Below are 18818 nucleotides of genomic sequence, written 5' to 3'. Positions count from 1 at the left end.
GAAGCGTACAAAGTTTTAATTTTTTTTTGTGGTGATGATAATAAACTTGAAGGATCAATTAGAAAATGTTTGATTTCTTTAACTTCAAATGATGGGGAAATTGAAGATCTTGATGGATCTGTGGAAGATGATCATGAGAGTGTTTCTGAAGAAAGAAAGATCATGTGATTTGAATGAAGATCAATTTGTTGATTAGATCCAGCTAAATGCTTTATCAGATCTGATCATGCAAGTTTTGAAACACCAAAGATGTATAAATGTAATTTTAAGTAATTATTTGTTTCCAAAATGTATGAATGTAATTCTAAGTAATTATTTGTTTCCAAAGATGTATGAATGTAATTTTAAGTAATTATTTGTTTTATATAAGAAATTTGTGCTTTATATTTTTTAAATAAAATAACCCGAGCCCGTCTGGCCCGAGCCCGTCTGGCCCGAGTCCGTTGGAACCCGCTCGGGCATCCGGCCTCGGACGGGTTACGGGCTCCTATAGTGAGGGTTTGGTCCGGCCCGATCCGCCCTACTCCCTATCGTGGGCTTGGCTTATCCGAGCCCGATCCGCCCGAGTCCGGCTCATAGTTGTCCGAGCCCGTCCGAACCCGTCCGGTTCCCATCCCTAGTAAGAACCTTGTGAGTCTCTATATTTAATTGTTGACACCATTCCATCTCCATCTATTGTAAATCAATTTACTGTAGTCAAGTGAAGAGGAGTTGTTCTTAGCCGAAACAGACGGCCTAATATAATTTTTCTTAACTAATTAAGTAATTTTTCTTCCATTTGTTGTTTCTAATTTTTTTTTCTTTCTGTAATTATATACTTTTCGAGTCAGATTAGTCTTAGGTTTTCGAATCCGAATTGCCTACATATTTTGTTTGTTATTTTATGCACAAAAAGTATACTCAACCCACCTCCAGGGACTCCCACTTGAACTGCATGTGAGAGAAATCGTTGTTTCTCTCTCCTCTCACATGTCCAGTCACGTGGAGAGAGAAACTCTTGTTTCTCTCACATGCGGTTCAAGTGGGAGTCCCAATAGCCTTGTTGTTCTATACATGCATATATCAATCAACTACTCAAGTTAGTTAATTTTGGGTTATTTTCCAAATGGCCCCTACTTTATGACCAGTTTTTCGCGTAACCTCCCACTTTATCGCAAATACCCAGATGACCCCTTTATTCATTACCATCAAATGTTCGTTAACTCTCTCTCTTCCATCTCATCACCTCTCTCTGCCATGTCATCCCTCTCGCCACCTCATCATCTTCTCTGATAAGATCGTCGGCCGACCAAAATTTTCGGCGACCTTCATACTTAAAAAAAAGTCTTTCTCTCTCTCTCTTCTCACACTCTCTCTCTATTCTGGTCGACGAAGGGGCGAGCCCAGAGAGAGTGAAAAGTGAGAGAGAGAGAGGAGAAGAGAGAAAACAGAGGAGGCAGAAGAAGAAAGAAAAAGATTTATTTTTAAGTAAGAAGGTCGCCAGCTGATCGCCGGAAATTTTGGTCGGTCGGCGACCTTATCGGAGAAAATGAGGCCGTCTGGGTATTTTTGATAAGTAAGGAGCTGCGCGAAAAGCTGGTCACAAAGTAGGGAGCCATTTAGAAACAACACAATAATTTTTTGTGTTTCATTCATTATTTTATTGTTTTCTCCATTATTTCCTCTTTAATTTCATGGCATGTGCGTCACATGCTAATTTGTTTTCTCCATTATTTCCTCTTTAAATCGATCTAGTACATTACTAAAGGAAAGGCACGTGAATCAAATGAATATATTAAAAAAAAAAAAAAATCTAAATATGCAACGTTGTAAACATTACATTTTATAATATTGTTACTCGGTAGAAAGTCATTGGTTTCTTTTAACACTATAAAATCTCAAGCCCTTGATACAAAGCGTCAACAAGAGACGGAGAGAAAGGAAAGAGAGTTTGGTTGCAGAAGATTGAGTTGATAGATAGATAAGTAGAGTGAGGGAGGGAGGAATATATCGGTGAAAATAATGGGAGAAGTTGTGAAACATATGTTGGCGGTGGAGTTCAAGCCGGAGACCACTCAGGATAAGATCGATGAACTTGTGAAGAAATACGCTCATCTTCAAGATGTCATTCCCTCCATCAAGGAATTTGTCTGGTATATATAACTTTCCAAACCTCCACCTTTCTATAATAAGTTTACTCCCTTTATAAATTGTGAACTCCTTAAAATTTTAACTATTTTTTTTTTGTTTAAAACATATATAGGGGGAAGGATCTGAGTGGAAAAATGAACCATGGTTATACCTATGTGTTTACAGCCACCTTCGATAGCATGGAGGAACTGAACGCTTATCTCGAGAATCCACTACACGTAGAATTTACAAAGGAATTGCGTCCTACAACTGCCAACTTACTCCGCATGGATTACAACCCCACTGTGGCTGCGGCTAAAAGCACCAACCCCACTATGGCTGCGGCTAAAAGCACCCAGCCAAACTGCTGTAGCCACCCGGTCAAAGCATAAACTGTGAGATGTCACATGTGCAGTCTCCATCATCACTAATACTACCCTACCCCGTTGGTTGATTATGAAGAACTGTTTGTATTTCCCTTCCTGGATTACGCAATGTAATTCAGGAGTCCAAATAAAATAAAGGTAGTTTTATGGTATTTGAGATTTTTCTTCACCGTGATTGATTGTTGTTGGTATTATCATTTTTATGTTATTTCTAATGGAAATAGTGTGCTTGTTATTTCGAAAAACATTGTTCAAAATGGAAAGATCGAACAAACCTAAGACACCCCTAGTTGAAGAAACAAAGACTCTCATATTTAAACCAAAATTTCAAAAAAAAAATAAATTCACCATCTACGTCCTTTGATTATTTATTTTTTGAGGAATCGACTACGATCATCGTTAGTCGTTTAGAAGCATCGTTACGTCATTAGGATGTGATACGCACGATAACCGTCTAAATTAAACCAATAATTAAAGAGGCCTAAAGCACCGACAACATCTACTTTTTTTTAGTGTCTAAATTACATGGGATAAATCTTAGTGATAAACTGCTTCCACCGAGACTCAATCCCAAAATCTCATGGGCTTAAAAGGATGTCCAACCACTACACCAAATGGTGATGGACACATACTTGAATTTTTGTTGAATAGCGATTTTGAGGAAAGATTGAGCTTAGTTTCTAAGGTTTTAGAAACCAAGCAATTTGTTGCTTTTTCCTCGTGTCTTATCAGAATCCCACGAAAATTTGGTCAAGATTTTTCCAAAAAATCCGAGGCTAAGAAGCAAAGTTGCCTGAATTCTTGGCAACTTTGCCTTTGGAATGCCATATTTTCGCAGGACACCAAATGCAATACTCAAATCATTCTGTGTCAAATCTGAATTGAGACTCTTCCCTAAATGATACTATTGAGATCTTCAATTCAAACATCTCCAATGCAACACTCAAAAAACTTAAAAACTGCTTAGGCGTCATTTCTCGGATGGATTTTTTGCTTTTAATACTGAGTGGAAATTGAGATCCACGAGAAATCTCAAATATTGAATTTTTTCTTAAGACATCTCAGAATTAAATGTTGTCATATCATTTTAAGATCGAAATTGAGTTTTGCATCAGAGGCAGTTTTCTAGGACACTCAAAAAATCATAGTGGGCGCTAAATTTCACCCATCCATTCCTGGTGGACTGCCAAATTTTCATTTCTGCTAAGTGTATATATACACACACATAGAGATAGAGATGCTAATAGGGTAAAGAAAGCAGTGGGAAGTAAGAAGAGCTGAGAGATATAAAAGTTATTACCCTTACCTGCAGTGATAAGTACATGAAAGAAAAACAAATAGCTTACCCTCTCCCCTTGGCTAGGACTTGGGAGTTCATAATCACATCAAACAACATGAAGTTGAAGATAGACATACTAACAATTAACTCACTTATCAGGGTCTCTTCACGGTAAAAGCCTGCATGCATAAGCCAACGGCCAACCCGTTTGTGTATATACAAACCTCTCACATGAGAAGGCAGCACACAAGTTGAACCCGTGCATGATGTCACCCTCATGTAAGCATACTGTCAGAGTGAGCTAGACAAACTCAGGTCAGATGACACCCACCAGGACTATCATGAACTCGAATTGCCATGTCCACTACTTCTATTGCCACATTGGGATCTCCTACCTGCTCAGTTTTATCAGCAATAGAAAAGGCAAATAAAATTTGAAGGTTCTTGTAGAATGACTCCTTCAATTCAGTGATCCCCCGTCATTTCTTGTTTTCGACATGGTTTAACTGGTTCGCTGCTTCCAGAACTAACAATCTCATCTTCTCTAGCTCTATTCGAGACTGAAAAGGATGGAAACCCTTCAATAAATATTCCACAAGGACAGCACATTGAACCACTAACACCACTTAGGTAATCCAATCAAACACAACAAATGATTTATCTCAGTTTCATGACAGGATTTCAAGTACTTGCCCTTCTAAGATGCTTGTAGCACAAAATTTGATATGTAACTTACCAAATTTCAAACAGGGTGAGCTAGAGAACTGTTTTACCATCTATAACACTCAATATGGCAGCTAGAGAGAGATCTACGTGAGAGGCGCTGCACCGATATTAACAAATCCAAGCTACTCGTCAAAATGGACGGCAGGAAAGTATGGATTTGAATATTATTTCTAGAAAAGTTCTAGTAAGCTTTCCACATCATCATGTCAGAACGCACCTCTTGATCAAAAAGTCAAGGAAGTAGGCTTCCAGCTCCAATACATGAAGCCATCAACAAAAAGTACCTTGGTACAGTCTCAACTTTATTAAAATAAGCTAAAAAGAACCTTCCCCAAAAATCAAAAACATGAAATGGAGGTCTAGGGCTGGGAAAACGGTCCGGGAACCCGGGGTCCGGCCCGGACCGTTTTGCCCCGCAGCCCGAGTCCTACCCGAGCCGGGCATACCCGGCCCGATGGCTCGGGCTTATTGGGCCGGGACTCAGACATACCCTCAATTCCGAGTCCCGGCCCGTTAGGTCCGTCCGCCACCCGCCCGCATCAACCCGCCCGCGTCAACCCGTCCGCGAGAACCCGCCCGCGTGAACCCGCCCGCGTCAACCCGCCCAAATCTATTATAAAAACCCTCCTCTCTTCAACAAAGAAACCCTAATATCAACCTAACTTTCTCTCTCTGCCTCTCTCTCTTAGCCGCCTCCTCTCTCTACTCTCTCTCCCCTTCTCATCTATTCAACATCATTTAGTGATGTTGGTTGATGAAGTTGATAAAATCCATGAAACCCTTGTTCTTGTTGATGAAGGTGAAGATGTGGGTGTTGATGAGTTAGATCTTCTTCTTCTTCTTCGTTTTCTTCTTGATGGGGATGGGTCTGATGATGATGATGATGAAGCTGATGATGATATTGATGGGGAATGACTTATTCATCACCTTTCCGAGTATCTTGAAATGTCCGATCTCTTTAGGCGTGATGATATCTTCTGTTTTTTTTTTTTTTGTTGTTGTTGAACCTGATGATATCTTCGGTTAGTCTATGTAATGGAGTTGCTTATGATCAATCTAGTATTCAAAAATGGCTTGATAGTGGTAATAATATAATACATTTTTCTAGGGGTGGGAATCTAGGGTTTCAGAAATAGTTAGGTTAATTAATAAAAAAATCTTCCCAAAAAAAAAAGAAAGGAAAAAAAAAAAAAATCTCAAAAACCCGAGCCCGCCCGACCCGAGCCCGCCCGACCCGAGCCCGTTGAAACCCGTTCGGGTAGTCGGGCTCGGACGGGCTACGGGCACTTCAAGTCTTTGATACGCCCGGCCCGATCCGCCCGGCTCACTACCTCGGGCTCGGCTTATCCGAGCCCGATCCGCCCGAGCCCGGCACTTGGTAGCCCGGCACTTGGTAGCCCGAGCCCGGCACTTGGTAGCCCGAGCCCGACCGAGCCCGCCCGATTCCCACCCCTAGAGGTCTAATCAGCATTTCCTGTCAGTTATGATATGCCTAAAAACAAAAGTAACAAGTTAATTAACTGATCCTAATAACTGACAGGTTGAGAATTCGTGAAGCCGCTCTTCCTTCAAGAGCAAAACATTCAACCTTACGCATCGAGGCATACGTATTTGAGCCTTAGAATAAAACGCGTGCATCTGAAGTACCCTTGAATTTTGAGTTGTTGGATGACATATAAACATGAGCACTTTTGTTTATTAAACACTTTTAGGACTTCATATTATGGCAGTGAAGTAGAAAAAAATATGTCATGTTCTTACACAATTGATATCATTTTCCTTGCAAAAGAAATAGTTTACGCCTTTTAGGCATTGAGGCGTACTCCTCGAGGCTTCGCCTCGCCTTGTGAGAGCAAACCGCTCTGAGGCGTAACACGTATTTTAAAACAGAGTTGGTCTTAACTAATTTCATTTTCACATGTGGCCACAAGCAGACCTTGTGAAGAGACATTAACTACAGCTTATTCTGTCTAACGGGCATTCATGTGACCTATGTTCACAAATCAGATGGACAAGTCTTAATGAATCATTTATTTAGAGAGTAGAGAACTAATAGTCTGTGGAAAAGCCGCACCTTAGAAAAATAAATATGCTACTGTAAGAGGCAGTTTCATCAATTGGAGGTGGAGGCAGTTTCATCAATGAGGCGGTTTCATCAAATTGGTAGGCGGTTTGGTGAAGGTCGGTGAAATTGGTATCCCATTCCACCGACTCCAATTTTTAGTCCAGATTGGACTCAAAAATTGGAAACCCTTGCATATATATATATATGGGGTATTGAGAGCCTATCAACACCAACACAAGCAACAACAACTCTTCTTTAGAGAGAGCTAAAGAGAGAGAGCAAGTGAGAGAAAAAATTTTTGTTCATAGTTTTGAGCGGTATTTAATTTCTCGGTCGTCGAAGATTTAGTATAGAAGGTTAATTTCTATACGGTACCATCTTGGGACGAACTTGCGGGTTGTGTTAGTCGTCTTCATCTATCCTTCAATAAAGATTTCTTGTTCGCCCGAGGACGTAGGCTTTAAAGCCGAACCTCGTAAACTCTGTTTGCATATTTAGATTTTGACTTAGCTTTTCGATTAATCTTCATAATCGGATCAATTTCTAGGATAGGTTTGATAGCTTCCGCGACTTTTAGTTCCAACAATTGGTATCAGAGCCTTGTTTGAGATTGAACGAAAAGAAGATGGGATCGAGAAGTGGTACGGTCAAATCAGGGAAATATGAGATAGAGAAGTTCAATGGGAAAAACGATTTTTCTTATTGGCGGATGCAGATGAAGAATCTGCTAATCTCGCAGAAATTACACAAGACGTTGACGGGAAAGAAACCAGGAGATATGTCAAATGAGGATTGGGAGGAGTTAGATCTCGAAGCACGGGCCACCATTATGTTGTGTCTTGAGAGGGACGTGGCGTTCCTAGTAGACGGAGAAGCAACGGCGGCGAGTGTGTGGTTAAAGCTAGAAAGCAGTTTCATGACAAAAACTTTAACAAATCGGGTCTACTTAAAATCCAAATTATTCACATGTAGAATGGAAGAGGGCTCTTCTATTCTGGAATATGTGAATAGGTTTGACAGGATTATCTCAGATTTGAAGGATATTGATGTTAAGGTTGAGGATGAGGACCAAGCCCTCATATTGTTACTTTCATTGCCTAAATCCTATGAGAACCTTGTTCAAACTTTGATGCTTGTTGGTGATAGTCTAAGCATGGAAGAGACGAGAAATTCGCTATTAGCGGATGACCTTCGTAAGGTTGCTACTAGCAGTATGGCGTCGGGTGGAGTAGACAAAGAACAAGCACAAGGGTTGTTTGTAACGAGGGGGAGGAGTAATGAAAGGGGAAAGGGAAAGGGCGGGAAATCTAGATCTAAATCTAGAGGCTCTTTCAAGAAAACGTGATTTAGTTGTGGTGAGCTTGGCCACTTTAAAGCGGCTTGTCCAAAGAGAAAGTTGAAGCAAAAGAACGAAGGCTACAAGGAGAAACAAGAGATGCAAGAGGCAAGATATGTGTCAGAAGAGGCGGACGAATGTTTCTCCGTGACAGAGGTGTCTGAGAAGATCTTCGATAAGTGGATGCTTGATTCAGGGGCGTCACACCATATGTGCCCAAATAGGGAGTGGTTTACTACCTATAGGAGTATAGATGGTGGTACAGTTATACTGGGTGATGATAGTATATGTAAAACTGTGGGACTCGGAACAATACGTATCAAGATGCACGATGGAGTGGTGAGAACATTGACGGACGTAAGACACATACCCGATTTGCGGAAAAATCTAATTTCCCTTGGTGTGTTGGAGCGGAACGGCTGTAAGATAATTATAGAGAATGGCTCCATAAAAGTAGTTAAGGGTTCTTTGGTAATAATGAGAGGTACTCGTTACGGTAATTTATACAAACTTTTGGGGACAACAATTACAGGAGATGTAGCAGTAGGAATCAATGGAAGGGATCCAACGCCTTGTACGAGGCTTTGGCATATGCGCCTTGGGCATATGTCAGAAAAGGGTCTATCTTTGATGTGCAGGAAAGGCTTGTTGAAGGACATGAAGAAGCCTTGCATGGAGTTTTGTGAGCATTGTGTGTTCGGGAAGGCACACAGGGTGACGTTCTCTACAAGCAAGCATAAGAGCAAAGAGGTATTAGACTACGTACATACCGATGTCTGGGGACCGACAAAGTTACCTTCCAAGGGTGGTTCCAGGTATTTTGTTACATTCGTTGATGATCATTCGAGATTTGTCTGGCTTTATTTTCTGAAGCATAAGAATGAGGTATTCAACACATTCCTGGTGTGGAAAGCAATGGTTGAGAACAAAACTGGTCGAAAGCTGAAGACGTTAAGGTCGGATAATGGGACCGAGTACACGGATGGGGCATTCAAGGAGTTTTGTAATCAGGAAGGCATTGTGAGGCACTGGACAGTAGTAAACACACCTCAGCAGAATGGAGTCGCAGAGAGATTGAACCGTACACTACTTGAGAAGGCTAGATGTATGCGCTCCAATTCGGGATTAGGCGTAGAATGGTGGGCAGAATCTGTTGCTACAGCTTGTTATATTGTGAACAGGTCTCCACATTCTTCTTTAGATGGCGGCATACCTTACGAGGTGTGGTCAGGTGAACATGCAGATTACGGGAGACTTAAGGTTTTCGGTTGTACGGCTTATTACCATGTTAAAGGTAACAAACTTGACAATAGAGCAAAGAAGGCAATTTTCTTAGGATATGCTACAGGAGTCAAGGGTTATCGGCTATGGTGTACGGAAGACAAGAAGTTTGTAATCAGCAGAGATGTGGTGTTTGATGAGTCATCTATTGTAGCTATGGCGAAAGCTACGGTGCCTAGTTGTGGTGATGTTGGGTCTACTAAAGCTCAAGTAGTGGAAGTAGAAGCCGAAGACCAACGGGTTTCTAGGAATCATGATCAGGTGGAGCATCAGGATAATACTAAGGATGAGGAAATTGATGAACCCGATCATGAGGAGGTTCAAGGGGAAGGTACACAAGTTTTACAACAACAACAGCAGGATGTTTCGGTACACACTAGGCCGAAACGGTTATATAAGCCGGTACAGAGGTTAGGGTCAGACAAACCTCTTAGGCATTACGGGCAGGCAAATCTGGTTGAATATGCACTCTCGGTGGAAGACGACGAGCCGGTCACCTTCAAACAAGCTATTACCGTGGCGGAAAGAGAGAGTTGGTTGGTTGCTATGCAAGAAGAGATGGAGTCTCTTCACAAGAACCAGACATAGGAGGTTGTCCCATTGCCCGAAGGTAAGTCTGTTATTGGTTGTAAATGGGTGTACAAGAAGAAAGAGGATTCTTCCGAAATCAAGGGTACAAGGTATAAGGCAAGACTAGTGGCCAAGGGATATGCACAGAAAGAAGGGGTCGACTACAATGAGATTTTCTCACCAGTCGTGAAACATACTTCTATTCGGGTGTTATTGAGTATTGTTGCTCATAGTGATTTTGAGCTGGAACAACTCGATGTTAAAACTGCCTTCTTGCACGGTGATTTGGAAGAAGAAATTTATATGGCTCAACCTGAGGGATACAAGGTTGAGGGTAAAGAAAATCGAGTATGTCGTTTGAGAAAATCTCTTTACGGATTAAAACAATCCCCTCGCCATGGTACAAACGATTTGATTTTTTCATGCTAAAACATGATTTTCGCAGAAGTGACTATGATTGTTGTGTATACATCAAAAAGCTTCGCGAAGGTGACTTTGTTTATCTCCTTTTGTATGTGGATGACATGCTTATTGCTTCTCGAAGCATGGTGGAGATAAATAAGTTGAAATCTCAACTCAGTCAAGAGTTTGAGATGAAAGACATGGGCGCTGCAAAGAAGATACTGGGAATGGAGATTAAGAGAGAGCGGTCAAGTAAGAAACTGTACTTGAATCAGAAAGGTTACATCGAACGAGTAGTTTCTCGATTTGGGATGCAGAATGCGAAGGCGGTGTCAACACCTTTGGCACCACACTTCAGGCTCTCGGGAAAACAATCTCCCACTACTACGGTGGAGAAGGATCATATGGATCGTGTACCGTATGCAAGTGCAGTTGCCAGTTTGATGTACGCTATGGTGTGTACTCGTCCGGATATTTCACAGGCGGTCAGTGTGGTTAGTAGGTTTATGGCAAATCCGGGAAAGACACATTGGGAAGCTGTGAAGTGGGTCTTGAAGTACTTGAAGGGTACTGTTGATACGGGTTTGTGCTTTGGTGGAGACACATGTCAGGTAAGCGGTTATGTTGACTCGGATTATGCTGGCGATCTAGATAGAAGACGATCTACTACTGGTTATGTATTTAGGGTACATGGTGCTCCAGTTAGCTGGCGATCGATGTTACAATCTACAGTTGCGTTATCTACCACGGAGGCCGAGTATATGGCTATGGCCGAGGGTGTGAAGGAAGCATTGTGGTTGTGGGGTCTTCTGGATGATCTAGGGATTAAGCAGGAGTGCGTGGATGTATGGTGTGATAGTCAAAGTGCAATCCACTTGGCGAAGAATCAGGTTCATCATGCTCGTACTAAGCATATCGATGTCAGGTATCACTTTGTACGAGATGTCATAGAGGAAGGTGATGTTTCTCTCATGAAGGTACACACTAATGAGAATCCCGCGGACATGTTGACTAAAGTGGTGACATGTAGCAAGTTTCAGCATTGCCTGAAATTGCTACAAATCGGCTCGTGTTAAGTTGCCCGAAAGGGCGTAATGGCGACAAGGTAATCTTTATGTGAAGGGTTGGTAGAACTACGGTAGGCTTGATCCTATAAAAGGGTACGTAGGCAACCATGGTCATATGGTGCAGTCGGATGAAGTTACAAGAAGTCGATATCTTACAAGGAGTATCTTGGTGTTCGTCCAAAATTTGAAGTATATCAAATTATGTACGAGGTGGAGAATTGTAAGAGGCAGTTTCATCAATTGGAGGTGGAGGCAGTTTCATCAATGAGGCGGTTTCATCAAATTGGTAGGCGGTTTGGTGAAGGTCGGTGAAATTGGTATCCCATTCCACCGACTCCAATTTTTAGTCCAGATTGGACTCAAAAATTGGAAACCCTTGCATATATATATATGGGGTATTGAGAGCCTATCAACACCAACACAAGCAACAACAACTCTTCTTTAGAGAGAGCTAAAGAGAGAGAGCAAGTGAGAGAAAAAAATTTTGTTCATAGTTTTGAGCGGTATTTAATTTCTCGGTCGTCGAAGATTTAGTATAGAAGGTTAATTTCTATACGGTACCATCTTGGGACGAACTTGCGGGTTGTGTTAGTCGTCTTCATCTATCCTTCAATAAAGATTTCTTGTTCGCCCGAGGACGTAGGCTTTAAAGCCGAACCTCGTAAACTCTGTTTGCATATTTAGATTTTGACTTAGCTTTTCGATTAATCTTCATAATCGGATCAATTTCTAGGATAGGTTCGATAGCTTCCGCGACTTTTAGTTCCAACAGCTACACAGCATCTAATGTTAATATAAGCTACTCAGAGAGAAAGCTTACCTCAAGTAGTAAATATCCCTCAGCGACATACAAAGTTGCCGGACTATCCTGTGAAAAGTTCTGAGACACTAGCTTAGAATTGCATTTATTTGTTCCCTTAACTATCCTCTGAATTTGAAAGTATTGGCCCTCTTCATAAGATGCTTCTAGTGGAAGCAGCACACAATTAGAAGTGAAACTTGGAGAGTTTGAGACAAGGAAATAAAGTGAAGTGTTTTACCATCTCCTGGTAACCAGTCGGCGATGTGGAATGCTAGAGAAAGAGATGCAGGAGAGACCCCGCAACTGCACCTAATGGCTAATACATAAACAACTCCAACCGTCTGACCAAAATGGACTTGAATAGCATTTCGGGAGTTATTATAGTAAGCCTTTTACGTCATCAATTTTGTTAGAGTGCACCACCGTCATCCAAAATACATAAAACTAGGCTCCAAGCTCCAAAACGTGAGGCCGTCAATAAACTTTGATGGAAACTACCAGATTACTTTACAAATATAAGTTCGGGAATTAGTTCCCCATAAACTTTAACAAGATGGATCATTTCACCAATGTCAAGGAGCCCTACTTGTTGGCAGAAACCCACGACCGTAGGCAGGGCCAACAAAACACACTTTCTCTGTTAAACCAATCGACGAACAATGAGAGTTTCAGTATACATAGTTGTTCATGTTCAAGCTCAGCTTGACTGAGGGTGGAAAAGAAGGATATCAAAAGTGATGATAGCTCATACAGGAAATTTAAACCCATCTCTCTCTACACAACCAATATGTGTTTCCATAATTCCATAATGGGTTCTTGTTGGGGTCCCTCCTTATAATTAAAGGACTCCTAGTTGGAATAGGATTTCCCTTATTCCTTGTTTGGGGAAAAAATAGAAACTTCTATTTTTTCAAGCCTAAAAAGGAATTCCTATTTCTATTGGTAAACCTCCTTATTTATTATTATAAATAGGGAATGAAAGGGAAGAGATTATACACAACAACTTCCAGAACAAAGAGAAGTCAGAGAAAGAGAGATTTCTGAAGTGGTTCTTTCAAGAGAGATTGAAAGAGCAGAATATTGGTTTGAAGAAAAGAAGATTATTAATCTTGTGAAGCAATTTAGTTTGTGGTTATCTTCTTCAACCTTTAGTAATCTAGGATTTGTTCAAATCCTAAGGAGTAAGAGATTTGATTTCTTTGTTTCTTTGTTCAGTTTATCCACCATAGGCTTGGTGAAGAGTTGTCCAAGAGTGTTTCTACACATCTTGAAGAATTGTGTAATCCATTATTTAATTATAGTGGAAGATTTCTGGACTAGGTCCCGTGGTTTTATACCTTCTAGTTTGGAGGGGTTTTTTTGCCACGTTAAATAATCTTGGTGTCTCTACTTTTACATTCACATCGTTTATCTTCATATTCCTGAACAAGTTAATTAGGTTACTTTTTCCTAACAAGTGGTACCAGAGCTAAGGTTGGATTTATTGTTCAGAAATATGGAAGTGAATACTAATCGCATGATTAGTTTAGATGGAGAAAACTACTTGATGTGGAAAGCAAAAATGGAAGATTTGTTATACTGCAAAGATCTAGCTGCACCCATTGAAAATCACGGTACAAAACCGATGAAGATAGATGATGAAGACTGGAAGGTATTAGATCGTAAGGTTGTTGGATTTATTCGACAATGGGTAGAACCCAGTGTTTTTCATCATGTATCGACGGAGACTTCCGCTTATAGTCTATGGAGGAAATTAGAAGAATTGTATGATCAGAAGACAGCTGCCAAAAAGGCTTACTTGTTCAGAAAGCTAGGAAAATTACAATATAAAGAAGGAACCTCAATTGCTCAACACTTGAATGAGATGAAAAGTCTAGTAAACCAGCTTTCTGCAATGAAGTTAGTTTTGGATGATGAGTTGCAGGCCTTACTTCTTCTAAATTCTTTACCAGATAGTTGGGAGACATTGGTGGTGTCTCTTAGCAATTCTGCTCCTGATGGCATAATGCGTATGAATCACGTAACAGGTAGTTTGTTGAATGAAGAAACAAGAAGGAACTCATCGTCAGACGAGTCTCATTCAGAGGCACTTGTTACAGAAAGACGGGGGAGAGGTAAAAGTAGAAAACCTCATAACCGTGATAAGTCAAGGGGGAGATCAAAACCAAAGAAAGAAGTTAGATGTTTTGGTTGTGGAAAAATGGGTCATTACAAGAGTGATTGCAGGAACCCAAAGAAGGAAAATAAAAAGGATGATGAAAAACAAGATAATGTTGCGGCAGTTGCCTCAGGTGATGACATTATCTTACTCTCAGGTTGTGGAGACACTTGCTTAAGTATGACTGAGTCAGAACTAGAAACAACATGGTTGGTTGACTCAGGTGCTTCGTATCATGCTATTCCATGTAAGGATTTCTTTAACTCTTACAGAACTGGTGACCTTGGCAAAGTCAGGATGGGAAACTTAGGTTTCTCAAAAATCGTAGGAATTGGAGAAGTGAAAATCGAGACGAGCACAGGGAGTACATTGATTCTTAAGAATGTGAGGCATATACCAGATCTTCGATATAACCTAATCTCTACCGGAGTATTAGATGATGAAGGGTACCACAGTCACTTTGGTGATGGAAAGTGGAAGCTCACAAAAGGGTCAATGGTGATAGCAAGAGGGAAGAAGTGTTGTACTTTATACAGAACTCAAGTAAAACTGTGTAAAGGAGAATTGAATGCAGTTGAAAAAGATTCTTCCACTGATCTTTGGCATAGAAGACTCGGGCACATGAGCGAAAAAGGACTTCAAATCCTTGCTAAACGACAAGACTTACCGAACGTAAAAGGTATAAATTTAAACACTTGCTCTCATTGTTTAGTAGGAAAGCAACATAGAGTATCCTTTCAAAGGAATGCATCTGAAAGAAAATCCAGTGTTTTGGAGCTTGTTTATTCTGACGTTTGTGGACCTTTAAAGGTCAAAACACTTGGTGGTGCTTTGTATTTTGTTACTTTTATAGATGATGCTTCTAGGAAAGTTTGGGCATATGCCATAAAGACCAAAGATCAGGTACTTGCAGTTTTCAAGAATTTCCACAACATGGTAGAACGGGAGACAGGAAAACCATTGAAGTGCATTCGCACTGACAATGGAGGAGAATACATCGGGTCGTTTGAAGAGTATTGCAAAACCCATGGTATTCGACATGAACAGACAGTTCCCAAAACTCCACAACAAAATGGTGTAGCAGAACGCATGAATCGCACTATTGTGGAGAGGATCAGATGTATGCTCTCAGAAGCTAAGTTGCCTCAAAGTTTCTGGGGTGAAGCAATGCGTACTGCATGTTATCTGATCAATTTATCACCTTCAGCACCATTAGATGGAGATGTAGCTGAGAGAGTGTGGGCTGGGAAAGAAGTCAGTTATGAACACTTAAGGGTGTTTGGTTGCAGGGCTTTTGTGCATATACCTAAAGATCAAAGAGCAAAGCTTGATGATAAAGCCAAGCAATGCATCTTTTTAGGGTATGCAGATGAGAAATTCGGATACAGGTTATGGGATCCAGTCGATAAGAAGATTATTAGAAGTAGAGATGTGGTCTTTCTTGAAAATCAAACTATTGAGGACTTCGGGAAAGTTGAGAAGCATGAGAATCATAGTAATGATCTCATTGATCTAGATCCACATATCTCTTCTAAGGTTATGCATGATAATGCAGGTGAAGAACAAAATCATGAAGATGAAGCTCATGAAGATGTTCCTATGGGTGATGATGTTGAGCAGGAAATGGAAGTTCAACATGAACCACCAGCTGAATTGAGAAGATCGACTAGAGATAGAGCACCATCTACCAAGTATCCTCCACACGAGTATGTGATGGTTACAGATAGTGGAGAACCACAGTGTTATGAAGAAGCCATAGATGATGAACACAAGAAGGAGTGGTTGAAAGCTATGCAAGATGAGATTGAATCATTGCATAAGAACAACACTTTTAAGTTGGTTGAAAAACCTAAGAATAAGAAAATTCTTAAAAATAAGTGGGTTTTCAAAATCAAAACCGAAGAAAGAAATTCACAACCACGGTATAAGGCACGCCTAGTGGTGAAAGGATTTGGGCAGAAGAAGGGTATTGATTTTGATGAGATTTTCTCTCCGGTGGTGAAGATGTCCTCGATACGGTTAGTATTGGGATTGGCTGCAAGTATGAACCTAGAAATTGAACAACTAGATGTCAAGACCGCTTTCCTTCATGGTGACTTGGAGGAAGATGTGTATATGGAACAACCAACTGGGTTTGAAGTTAAAGGTAAGGAACACTTGGTTTGTAAGTTAGAGAAGAGTTTATATGGGCTGAAACAAGCACCAAGACAGTGGTACAAAAAGTTTGAATCATTCATGAAGGATCAAGGGTATCACAGGACGGCTTCAGATCATTGTGTTTTCGTTCATAAATTTCCTGATGGAGATTTGATTATACTTCTACTTTATGTTGATGATATGTTGATTGTTGGTCAGGATGCTAATAAAATTAGCAGGTTAAAGAAGGAACTAAACAAGTATTTCGATATGAAAGACTTGGGTCCAGCAAAACAAATTCTTGGCATGCATATCTCTCGTGATAGGAAAGCTGGAAAACTTTGGCTATCACAAGAAAGATACATTGAGAAGGTTCTAGAAAGGTTCAATATGGACAAGACAAAACCAGTGAGTTGTCCATTAGCCAGTCACTTCAAGTTGACTCGTGATCAGTGTCCATCAACTAGAAGTGAGAAAGAAGAAATGGAGAAAATTCCTTATGCTTCAGCTGTAGGAAGTTTGATGTATGCAATGTTGTGTACAAGACCGGACATTGCATTTGCAGTTGGAGTAGTAAGCAGATTTCTTGCTAATCCAGGCAAAGAGCATTGGTTAGCAGTGAAGTGGATTCTGAAGTATCTTAGAGGTACGTCTAAAGCTCATATATGTTTTGGTAATGATAAGCCAGTATTAGTCGGTTACACAGATGCAGACATGGCAGGAGATGTAGACTCTAAAAGGTCCACATCAGGCTACTTATTTACACTTTCAGGGGGAGCAGTGTCATGGCAATCTAAATTACAAAAGTGTGTAGCTTTATCTACTACAGAGGCAGAATATATTGCCATTACAGAATGTTGCAAGGAGATGTTATGGATGAAGAGACTGTTAGAAGAACTTGGTATGAAACAAGATAATTATGTTATTCATTGCGACAGTCAGAGTGCCATCCACCTCAGTAAGAATTCTAGTTTCCATTCCAAGTCCAAGCATATAAATGTGAGATACCAGTGGATCCAAGATGTTCTTGAAGAAAAGGTGTTGAAGATCGAGAAAATCCATACTGAAGACAATGGTTCAGATATGATGACAAAACCATTACCCAAAGGCAAACATGAGCTATGTAGCAGTGTTGCAGGTTTGGGGATGGTAGGTCCCTCTTCATAAGTCGGGAGGGGGAGTTTGTTGGGGTCCCTCCTTATAATTAAAGGACTCCTAGTTGGAATAGGATTTCCCTTATTCCTTGTTTGGGGAAAAAATAGAAACTTCTATTTTTTCAAGCCTAAAAAGGAATTCCTATTTCTATTGGTAAACCTCCTTATTTATTATTATAAATAGGGAATGAAAGGGAAGAGATTATACACAACAACTTCCAGAACAAAGAGAAGTCAGAGAAAGAGAGATTTCTGAAGTGGTTCTTTCAAGAGAGATTGAAAGAGCAGAATATTGGTTTGAAGAAAAGAAGATTATTAATCTTGTGAAGCAATTTAGTTTGTGGTTATCTTCTTCAACCTTTAGTAATCTAGGATTTGTTCAAATCCTAAGGAGTAAGAGATTTGATTTCTTTGTTTCTTTGTTCAGTTTATCCACCATAGGCTTGGTGAAGAGTTGTCCAAGAGTGTTTCTACACATCTTGAAGAATTGTGTAATCCATTATTTAATTATAGTGGAAGATTTCTGGACTAGGTCCCGTGGTTTTATACCTTCTAGTTTGGAGGGGTTTTTTTGCCACGTTAAATAATCTTGGTGTCTCTACTTTTACATTCACATCGTTTATCTTCATATTCCTGAACAAGTTAATTAGGTTACTTTTCCTAACAGTTCTTTCATCTCAAATTGAAGACATCATTGCTGTAAAAAATCCAACTCTTTTGTGTTGTATCTCATTCTTCTTTCAGACCCAACTTAATAACATTTTGCTATCATTAAAAAATTTTGCTTCTGTAAACAATGGGTTCCTTCCCTAGAAAGTGATTCTCAAGATCAGTACAAAGCGCGTAAGAGTTTCCATAGTTCAATGGCATTAACTGAGACACAGTTGTCGTATGTTAACAAATTTGAACAGAATTAATCAGATCGACTGTTCCAGACAACTGGATACAGCAGGGCGGAAACATGCATTAGCAGACAGATATAATGATTTTATTCGGCATTGTCAGTATATTCAATATCCAGAGTAAATCATTAACCAACGGTTGAACAAAATGGGCACAGCACAAAAAAGAGGGAAACGTTAAACTTTGCGTTGTCTAATTTATGCTTTTATAGTCCTTCACCCAAGAAAAATAATATATATACGGAAACAAGGACAAGTGTTTTGATTAAGTATATCACAAACATATTGTTAATAGCCTGCTCAAAGACTGACATAATTGGAAAATAAAAACCCAAAATGGAAAGAACTGTGTCTGACATCATTGCTTCAGGACAAGAATCATTTAAGCCGGCAAGTCGTTTCACAAATACAATATGCTTTCAGAAGGTTATCCTCACGGTTCTAA

General features: G+C 40.2%; 2 long non-coding RNA genes across 2 annotated transcripts; one reads left to right on the top strand and one right to left on the bottom strand.

Moving 5' to 3' along the window:
- The first annotated feature begins 1757 nt into the window (after positions 1–1757).
- LOC147551472 (uncharacterized) lies at positions 1758–2740 on the top strand. Its single transcript, XR_015237712.1, has 2 exons — positions 1758–2132; positions 2243–2740. It is a non-coding gene; the product is annotated as an uncharacterized LOC147551472 (long non-coding RNA).
- Positions 2741–4247: 1507 nt separating this feature from the next.
- Positions 4248–12314, bottom strand: LOC147551471 (uncharacterized). The gene is made up of 3 exons (XR_015236962.1): positions 12262–12314; positions 12042–12187; positions 4248–4334 (listed from the first exon to the last, which is right to left on the bottom strand). It is a non-coding gene; the product is annotated as an uncharacterized LOC147551471 (long non-coding RNA).
- Positions 12315–18818: the final 6504 nt, after the last annotated feature.

Source organism: Eschscholzia californica, unplaced genomic scaffold (genome assembly GCF_041429995.1).
Source record: "Eschscholzia californica isolate CP2 unplaced genomic scaffold, dmEscCali1.0.p SCAF_3, whole genome shotgun sequence".
NCBI classification, from domain to species: Eukaryota; Viridiplantae; Streptophyta; class Magnoliopsida; order Ranunculales; family Papaveraceae; genus Eschscholzia; species Eschscholzia californica.
Note: the sequence above shows the minus strand (reverse complement) of the source record. Positions and strands in the feature narration are given on the sequence as shown.